The 11,209-nt window shown below is 35.8% G+C and overlaps 1 long non-coding RNA gene across 1 annotated transcript; it reads right to left on the reverse strand.

The window, feature by feature from the left end:
* Nucleotides 1-833: 833 nt before the first annotated feature.
* LOC135157609 (uncharacterized) lies at nucleotides 834-3,711 on the reverse strand. Its single transcript, XR_010296605.1, has 2 exons — nucleotides 3,592-3,711; nucleotides 834-1,867 (listed from the first exon to the last, which is right to left on the reverse strand). It is a non-coding gene; the product is annotated as an uncharacterized LOC135157609 (long non-coding RNA).
* Nucleotides 3,712-11,209: the final 7,498 nt, after the last annotated feature.

Below are 11,209 nucleotides of genomic sequence, written 5' to 3' on the forward strand. Positions count from 1 at the left end.
ATTCAGTTCCAAAAATTGTTCTCCCAGTGGACCCTGCTGTTATTATCAGAATATCAATGTCATAAAGATATGATGGAAAGGAATTCGGTAGGAATAATTATGTCAAATCATTTCGCCCAAAAGGCCTACTGTGAGGGCTGTTGTGGTCATTTGAGAAAAATGATTAAATAGAAATCGTGAATATTTGAGAGAAAATAAGAAAGTTTTATTTCGGATGAGTGTAAATCCAGTGAGTAGATATCATTAATATCTTGTAATATTTATATTCATACTGACATTATCATCTCCACCATTATCCCGACAAAGGGTATGACCATAATCACGTCTTTATTATCACCATAATAAGAGTCATCATCATGATCACAATCATAATTATCTTCATCATCATCATCATCTTCATCTTTCTCATCATCATCATCTTCATCTTCATCATCTTCATCATCACATCTTCATCATTATCATCATCTTCCTCATAATCATCATCTTCCTCATAATCATCATCATCATCTTCATCATCATCTTCATCATCATCCTCATCATCATCATCGTCTTCATCATCTTCTTCCTCATAATCATCATCATCCTCATCCTCATACCACTACCATCACTTTAATCATAATCAGTACCTGCATCATCATTAACATTACCATCAACATTATAAAAAATTACCGTCATCACAATCATGATCTCCATCGTCGTCGTCGTCATCACCAGCATTGCATCAAGAACATCAGCAGTAAGTTGCAGTAGCAGCAACACCAAACAGCAATGTCAGCCCAAAATATGCCACACAGACTTTCTTTATCAACAGAAAAAATGCTACAAGCACAAGGTTTTAATATACTCCATGACTTTATTTAACCACCCCCTCCATTACTTTACGACATACACATCCCCAACATTCCCAATTACATGTCCCGACTCCTTAAAAGCAGAGCTAACATTTGGGGGGAAAATTACTAAACTTGGTACTGTCATTAAAAGGGATGTTTTAAAGAAAGAAGTGAGGTATAAAATGTTCTGTTTGGGTTAGTATGTGCTGTTCATTGGATATATATAATATATGCCTTTTTTGCACCAACCTAAATGCAAAATGGCTTGCATTTTCCAAAATCATCTATATTTTGTAACATTCTTTATTTCATTCAGTCAGCAACACGATAGTAAATAACATTTGTCTAAAAGAATCGTACAGCCCTCTCATATACTCCTATAATATAAACTCAGGTACATATGATATTCAAATTGATATAATTGCGTATAATCAATAATCTATATAGCGTATATAATATAATGCTAAAAATAGTCACTCTTTGTTCTTTTTGTCTTGTACATGGTGTGTGCAAATGATGTGTTCAGTGCGTGTATAAACAAAATTGATTACATGACTAGTATAATCAAACCATTTGTTGTGTCGCATGTACCACTTGAATAAATTGAACGTAACCATGGTAACGGTGGCGGATGCTAGCAACACCTTGCCTACCCGTATCCACACGACCTAATATCATCCGAAAATATTGCTTGCAAAAGACGCTCCTGTTCACACTTGCCTCTTAAAAATCAATCGGTCACAATATTCAACTTTAGCTGATATTTGTACATTTCACAGCCCCCCCCCCCCCCCCCCCCGTTTCCCTCCAACAAAGCAACAACACGATCATTCAACTCAGGATGACATTGAGACATAATTTCTGGATGTTTTCTTGTCATGTTGTAGTAAGGAATCTCGTATTCTTGTCACCCTTGTCCAGAAGAAGTTAATTTTGTCTTGCTGCTATATGGAGACGGCACATCCAAGGTAAATGGGCCAGTAAAGACTGTTGATTTTATAGGGGCAATTTGAGAAGAAGCGATTTACGGAATTCTGTATAGTAGATAGATTGAATAATAAATAAATAAATACGTAATGTGGATTGATTTACATAACCTCACATGAATATAATTCGGTAAAAAAAGATAAGATGAAAATGACAGCTTGACTCTAACTAATCATACAAAACAAAACAAAGTTGTGACATGCGGATCGAGTTGAAAGATAAAAGCGTTTCATTATTGCCACGGACCCCCGTTTTCACGACCATTGGAAAAGAGGAGAAAAAGAAGGAAACAGAAAGGAAAAAGATGAAATGTGATACTATTTTCTAAATATTATGTCAAAATCTATCACAAAATTTGATTTTTGTATCAAAAAGGGTCAAAGTTTTTGCTAGCTCGCTACGCTTTCTCGCTACATTTTAGAAATTTTGCCCAATACGCCGTCATCTGGTCCCCATAAAAATTGGCCCATTACGCCACTCTTCATAATCATACCATAGTTTTCGATTTGGCAAGCACTGGCAATATTTACAGCTCAAAAATCTACCAGTGTCGCAGCTCATGAGCGCCTATATACCAGACCATATTGTGCAAGTGAATGATTAATAGATTCATTTAATCATTTTATCATATTTCAGGGGCGGATCCAGGTTTCGCCAATAGGGGGGGCCGAAAAATATTTTCATCAACATTTTTTTCGATTGGCCGCTATAATCTGATTTTTTTGTTGGTTTTTCAGGGGGTAGTCCTAACCAAAGACTGAAGTTTTATAAACAAGATAAGGTATCTCATGTGGTCTTAATATAATATGCGAGCGCGAAGCGAGAGCTCAAATTCTTTGATATTTTATGTCTTTAGACCTAAAGATTCTGAGCAGTTTTTATAGTCATGAACAAAGATAAGTATCCAACTAAACAATGCGAGCGCGAAGCGCGAGCCGAAATTTTAATATAGTAACGTGAAAATGGACTCAATTAGGACTGTTTTAGTGATTGATGAAGAGGATACAAGTATCACCAATTAAATAATGAGAGTGCGAAGCGCGAGCTCAAAATTTTTGATACTCCGACCTGAAAACTGGACAGTCTAAGCGCGGTTTTTTTAAATAAAAAACAAGCTGTGTGTCTCAAACAATCAAATGCGAGCGCGAAGCACGAGCTTAAATTTTTACTGACATGATAAAGGGGCATTTTTTGAAATTTTGGTAAGAATTTACAAAGAGGATATGTATTTCACAAATTAAACAATGCGAGCGCGCAGCGCGAGCTGAAATTTTTTATATATATTAACAATTTGTGTAAATCAAACAAAATAATGAAAGCTTGATGTGCCAGCTAAGATATTGTGTGCAAATTGATTTCAGAACTAGATATATTAAGTTCCATTTAATCCTCTTGAATGAGATTCATTACACATGCAGGCAATGCGAGTGCGAAGCGCGAGCGAAGATTTTTTAATAAATTCTATTTTCCAATTCTTCCCCTCACCTCTTTCTTGTTTCCTTTCGGGTCGGGCTGGCCGTTACGAGGCTGTAAATTACACATCATGGGTATAAAACCTCTTTCTTACTTTTCTTTTCTGTTTTTCATCGTTTCTATCAAGTTAATGAATACACTTTTTTCTGCAGGTTGCCAAAAATTAGGGGGGCGGGGCCGGCTCGGCCCCCTCCTGGATCCGCGCCTGTATTTTTTATTTGTATGAACTTGATATCAGGTAAAAATGAGGGTTTTAATAGCGTAATTTCTATGACCTTTTACTTTTTAATAAACTCACCGTTAAAATTGATGTAGCCATCATCGTCTTCAAAGCTCGATTCTTTGATTAACTTAGCGACCTCAAAATCGACCATCTGACGATAGATTTTTGTGATTCCGAATACCATCTCTTCAGGACTGTAGTGGAAGTGATAAAACAATGATAATATAATGATTACAAAATTACAAAGATAATAACTATAATAATAATAATTATAATAATAATAATTATAATAGTAATATAATAATAGTAATGATAATAATAATAATAAAAATGATAATAATAATAATAATAATAATAATTAACGTTTAAAGTGATTGGTTAACATTGGTTTGACTTTCAAAAAATCTGAGCTAGAAGGTCACACTTGTCACCTGTGTCTGTGATATGTTACAAAAATGAAGCCCAGAAAAAATTGCGTTTGAAAGCAATTATTTAGTGCTTCAAAAATTGAAATATAAAGTGACCGAAAACACCATCTAAATTTCATCCCATACACATATGTGTACTATTTAGGCGTCTATAAGACGCCTATTTACAAACTCAGGGTTTGCCTTGTAGTTTTAGCTTTTCATTCTCAATAATGGTTGTTTTCAGGGTTTATTAGTTCTTATACATGCACTTGTACACATGTTTCATCTTGGTTTGATAATTTTTTAAATCGACTGCTCACAAAGTTAAACAATACCTTTAACGTTGCTGAAATAGCACATATAACTCACAGCCAGAGAGTCTTTATGTGCTTAAAGATAGCAGTAGAGATAGAGGTTGGGAAGTTTTTCATCTTGTACAGTACTTGTGCACCCGATTGTTTTAAAGGCTTTGAATCAGACTACACATCTTGCGTACATGAATTTTTTTCAGTGTCTTGCCTCAATTGTCTTATTCTTTTTTATTTATTTGAAAAATCATTCAGGGCGAGACTCGAACCTACATCCATAAACTCGACTGCAGGATAGGCTTTCTGTTTGAGCCACATCAATCGAGCTGCTCGCTGAGTCGGAAATTACGCTGATATCCCAACGTTTCGTGGCCATCATTCATGAGGCGTAGTCTGACAAAAATAAACCCTACACTCTAAAAACACGGAGTAAAATTTTACTCAATATTGGGTAGAAAGGGAACATGCAAGTTGCTGGGTATTTTTTTACACCATATTGGGCTATTGCGTAACATTTACAAAATATTGGGTATATTTTCCCCAACCAACACGCATGTTCCCATTTTACCCAATATTGGGTAAACCTTTTTTTCGAGTGTATTATAGACGCATGCATAAAAAAAGGTTACCGCTAGGTAAATACTTCCCTCTCGCGTTTGGTGCACAAGTAATACTAACGGAAAAAATCGCGCCCGGTCCATATGCTAGTACATATTGAAATTAACAATTGCTTAAATAAATTACAGTTACAAAACTATAATTTAATTTATCAATGGGTAATTACTAATACTATAGAGCATATATATTGAGGAGAAATGACAAGATGTTACTGAAACTACAAGTCATAGTGATTCATGATTTATTGATAAATGTTTTAAACATAGTGAATGACACTCTTAAACCAGCCTTTTGTACTTTTCAATAACCCAGCAGAAGCCATTCTAAATGAGCAAGCGCTGCAAAATAGAGTTCGAATATTTGGAGCCAGTGACCGCCGGCTCGGTGTAAAATTGGCAGAGGTAAAAATGGCAAAGGTAAAAATGGCAAAGGTAAAAATGGCAAAGGTAAAATGGAAAAGGTAAAAATGGCAAAGGTAAAAATGGCAGAGGTATAAATGACAGCGGTAATAATGGCAGAGGTAATAATGGCAGAGGTAAAAATGGCAGAGGTATAAATGGTCAGTCTTAAACACCCGTACCAAAATATCCAAAAGCCCCCCTTGCATACAGTAAATTATATCAGAAAGGTTTTAAGAAAATTGGAATTATAATGTTTGACTAATGGAAAGGGTAACATTTTAGAATGATACTGTAGATCTTCTGCACCAAATTGATAACACTTGAATTGGTATTTCTTATTTTTTCCCGGGCTTACATGCACGGCCTTCTCATGTTAAATCGCTCATATTCAAATTTGATGCGCACTTTGGATCCAACTTAATTCATTACAGGGGAAATTCACACTGACATAACGTTTATTGTAGAAATAGCAGCAAATAATTAAAATGATATTGATGGGGGTTTTAGGGAATCCATCAAAGATTTAAAAAGCTATTAGAATTTTACATTTTAACAGTTCCGTCATTTGCAAGCAGTTTTCCCATATTATGGTGTGATAAAAAATATGAATGAAATGTCATTTTCTAAAAAAAAAATGAAAACGGTTTTTATTGTACCCTAAGTATATTAATATACAAATCATTTCACATCCGCTCCTGGAAGAATTTTTGGGCAATCATGAACCACTGATTAAAAAATTGAAAAGTATATATTTTGGTGCATAAAATACGGGGCAGTTGCTAGTATATGACCTCTGTCAATTTAACCTCTGCCGTTTTTACCTCTGCCATAGTTACCTCTGCCATTTTTACCTCTGTCATTTTTACCTCTGCCATTTTTACCTCTGCCATTTTTACCTCTGCCATAGTTACCTCTGCCATTTTTACCTCTGCCATTTTTACCTCTGCCATAGTTACCTCTGCCATTATTACCTCTGCCATTTTTACCCGGCACCGTGACGGCCATTACTGGGATAAAGTACCAAACAACCTACTCTTGAGAAAGGCTTTCACATCTAATCCAAGGTAGCATCAATTGCTGGAGTAAAGCTTTTCTTTACCCTAATGGTCCATGGGCACCAACTAAATCTTTTGTTTGAACGAAATGTTGGAATGATATAGCAAATGATATAATAAAAAATATGCCCAGTCTATCGTCTTTCAAACGTATAAATTGAACATTTTCTCTCGATCTTTAACTTAAAAAAACACTGTACTTAGAAGACTTTTTCCAGCTCAAATACTGAATAATTTGTTTTTGTTTTGCTCATTGTTTTAAATCTTATTCTAAACAACAATAATAATTTTACTGATATCATTTCGGGAACTAGCCTGTGATAGGCCCTTGTCCTTTAATAGTTCCCTCATACTTTCAATTGTTATGTTTTTGTGTAAATTATTTGTTTCGTAAATTATTTGTTTTGCAAATTTCGATTGTAATAATAGTTTGATGTGTTTCTTAAGATACGGTATATATTAATATGCAGCGCGTCCCACAAAAAAGAATCCCACTTTAGAGTATGATAGCTCAATAATTGGATATGTTTCGATCATAAATTATCAAAATTCGTAAGAATGGAATTTCTTCTTTGATTCAAGACCAAATACTCAAATTGTTCTCACATTGCGAAGTCAAATTGTGAGGTGTCATGTTTTTTTTTTGTTTTTTTTTACTCACACGGTATCTGCATGTAGATACACAAATGTAACCTCATTGATATTTAGTGTAGGTAGACAATGCAACGTGTGAGGGGTGGCACTCACTAATCTAATTATTCAGATCAGTGGTGGCGCTGCACAGGTTCTGAGGTAGAAATATTCTATACTCGGAAGTCGGTACTTTACCTGGAAACAGAAGACCATCTTTGTTTAATTGCAATTTGTTTTTAATCAGAAGATTATGATCGATATGCGATCGATTGCAAGCTTCGTGCAATACAGTGGAGGTGCCGTGGCCGAGTGGTCTAAGTAGTCCGGGGTTATAATTGAGCAAGGTGCCACTAGGAGAATTTTCATGTACTGCTTCTAGACTGTTTTTTTCTTAATTGGTGCTCCAAAATAGTGATTTTTCCAATAAATAGGCAGTATACAACATGATATAGCTATAGCCAAAGGGGGGTGTGACTTCAACATCCCCCACTGAGAGGGGTAGGCCTCGATGCGCTAGCACTATTTTGTTTATGTAGCTGATAGAGAAAAGCCTGCTCTTAACTCTCCAAGAAGTTAAACAAGGGTAGATAATTGCATTAAATTTTTAACTATACATTATACATATTAGTCTACAGAAATGCATACAAAAAGCGACATTTCTGAGTATTCAAGTTTGATACCTTATACATTTGCTAAAAAGAATGATACAGTTGAAATTTCATCTACATGATAATAGTATATCAATAAAGTTTTCTGGAACATTTCAAGGTAATTGCTTAATTTTCATTTCTTGGAATTATCTAAAATCATGTATTTCAATCTACTTGAAATCTCAGCCAAATGACTTATTTATCCCCTATAAATAGTATTACATTTTAGGAAATTGATTTGGCTTTCATATGACACTAATTTTGTGGTAATTAAACGTTTATGTAAAAATCTATATACGGAATTTTTTTTTTATTTGGCGGCCATTTTGAAAAAGCGCCCTCAGCTCTCAAGTTAATTTTCAGGATACAGCCTATTCAAACTGGGCGTTGTGGCGTGCGCCTGTAATCCAAGCTAGGTGGGGAAGTTACAAATTGATGCAGAGATTCGAGGTTCGATCCCTGGTCACGTCTTTCGGATGTTAAAGGTCGGTCCCAGACGTAAATAATCATATCTGATTGATACACGTCTGACAAAACTCAAATACACACACACACACACACACTATTCAGCGTTAAAAAAAATGGTTTAGAAGCATACGAAAATTTCTCCTTCTCTGAGTCGCACCTTGCTCAACTTATATAACCCGGACTAAAGGCACCTGACTATACTTTCCGCCCTTTCACACGGTACCAAAATCGTAATTTGAACGATGATTCCAGTGAAAATAATTCTAATGACGAATTTTTAGCACGTGTGAAACCAAACTAGAATCACGAACGTTAATCACATGCAATCACGAATTCAAATTCTCAAATTACGGTACGAATTTAACGTCTGATAGGGTTGACCTCCAAAACATCTTTTTGGCGAGCTTACGTGACCTTTCAAGCACTTCCGTAGATGATACAATTGGCATGCGCTTATTGTAGTCATTTGAGATGCAGTGCTTTGATTGACAAGTCACCCAGTGTATTTTGGAACCAGATATGAAAACATATGTTGCGTTTGGTGAGCTGAAAGGGGGCTATTATAGTATGTGTAAAATTTGTGGCGCACATGGGGTGGGGGTGATGGTTTTGAACATGTCCATATCCTTTATGCGTGGATATCTTATCAATCATAAAAGATGTCAATCGATACACAGGCTTTTTGGTTTTGTTTTGTGTTGAAATTGTGCTTATTTCATGGATTGTATTGTGGTTGATAATGGGCGTTTTTTAGAGAGAGGTAGTGGTTTGAAGCTATGTTAGGATGCTGAGGATAAGATCAGGTTTCACTGCCCATCATGATAATAATTAATTAAAGAGCAGAGAACGTTTGGCTGGAAAAAGGACAGTTATTGATAAAAAAAAATTTGGGTGGTGAGATGATGCATTGCCCATACAGGGAATACATCCTCTCACCTTGTGTTTTTTTAGATTGGAAGTGAATGTTGGGGTAGTTAGTGTACTCACTGTAGTTGGAGATGTTTATGTGTGGATGTGTCCGAAGTCCTACCCTGCCTGCTATGTGCTAAGTTAGTGGTGGGCGCATGGGCGAGGATCGGCCGAGGCAGGTGCGCGCGCCTGCTCAATCGCCTAGCACTAGCTTAAACAAATTCCAATCTTATCAACTAGAAACTTTCACTACAGGATAATTTTTGACCGCTTTTTCTGGTAGTGATATCAGATTTTCATATACGACCGTCCATGAAATATGGTCACGCGCGAACTAAGGTCACACGACCATACTTTTCACTTACCCATAACCCTGAATAATACGGCGAACAATGTCAATGATGACCCACATATGCGATATGCAGTGTGCACATATGTGATGCACTAAATATAGCTGCGTTTTCTTTTCCGAATATTTCCGAATAAAAAACGTGTACGATGATAAAAACGAACAAGATAATTCTCAAATCGGAAAGTACCCGAGAGCAACAAAACCTCTGTACCCGGGGGACGTTGTTTACACTATGAGAAAACCTACTAAAAACAACAACGCCTGAGTATTCATTGAAAATAAAGAATAATAAATTAGTTGCTATTGATACCATGGGCGGAAATCTGTCCCGAAAGGTAGGGGGGACCACAGGGGCGGATCCAGCCTTCGCCAATAGGGGGGGGGGGGTTCAGCCATATTTTAATCCCCGATTGGCCGCTCGATGATGATTTTTGTTTGTTTCATTAAAGGGTTAGTCTTCGTGGTCACTTTTTAGCTTTATTCTTATAAATCAACATAAATATATAATATCATAATCAATATTTATATAATGCGAGCGCGAAGCGCGAGCAATTTTTTTTTTTTTTTTTAGGGGGGGGGGATTTTACGTATTTTTTCCTAAAATTTTAACATTCTGGGCAATGTTTGTTATCCCGAAAAAGATGTGTATGCAAATAAATAAGTACTACGAACGCGAAGTGCGAGCAGAAATGATCTGATGGAAAAGGTACCTGTTAAAGACTGCTTGCAGTTAGCCATGAAGACGTTACATATTTCAACAATTAAATAATGCGAGTGCGAAGCGCGAGTTGAAATTTTTTGACATTTTTACCTAAGGAATGAAAATTCTAAGCACTTTTTGTAATTCAAACAGATAGGTATATAATTAAACAATTGATGCGAGCGCGAAGCGCGAGCGGAAAAAAAATCGAGATTTAGACCTAAAAACGGCACACTCTATTCATGTTTTGTAAATCATGAAAAGAATGAGTAATAGGGGATCTTCCTACATTAATAATGCGAGCACAAAGCGCGAGCAGAGTTTTTGATATTGTGATCTGAAACTGGATAACGATTTAAATATAGAACAAGTTGAGTATCTGAATAAACATGCGCGGGCGTGTTTCATATTCAGACCTAGAATCTAGGCATTCTACACATCTTTTATTATGAAAAATCAGAGCGAGCGCGAAGCGCGAGCTTAAACTATATGATATTCCAATCTGAAAAAAAAAAGTTAATTTCAGCTATTTATTTCAAGCACTTTGTAGGAAAATCGTGAGGTGGATATGGATCGCACTTAATAAAGAGCTGATATTTTTCATTATTATTTGAGTTTTGACATAGGACTGGGACATCCTTAGGACATGTCATATGAAAATGATGACTATCTTACTATCCCTCTTGCTAAGCGCGAGATGAAACAAAAGGGACAATTTAATCATTAAATTAATATCTTATTTATTAATGCCTAATGAGGGGGGGATCTGATGATATTATGGCCTGAAAACTGGACATTTCAAGCACTTTTGTAATTCTGAATAGAATGCATCAGTTAAAATATTTTTTAACCATTAATGCGAGCGCAAAATAATAGGTACTTAATAAATCGAAATTTGCGAGCGCTCAGCACGAGCAGAAAATTTCAATATTCAGACCATAAAGCTATAATTTCAACAGAGCACCTTTTAAAAATCAGTTTGTAAATCACACAAAATAATGAAAGTTCGATTTCCGAGGTGAAATGTGTAATGTATATTGACTTCCAAACTTGATATTTAAGATCCATATTGAACAATCACCTAACAGGCAATGCGAGCGCGAAGCGCGACCGAAAATTTTATATAGTGACATGAAAGATTCTTTTTATTTTCCAAGTCTTCCCCTCATCTTATTTTATTCACTCTGGA

Source organism: Lytechinus pictus, chromosome 2 (genome assembly GCF_037042905.1).
Source record: "Lytechinus pictus isolate F3 Inbred chromosome 2, Lp3.0, whole genome shotgun sequence".
NCBI lineage: Eukaryota > Metazoa > Echinodermata > Echinoidea > Temnopleuroida > Toxopneustidae > Lytechinus > Lytechinus pictus.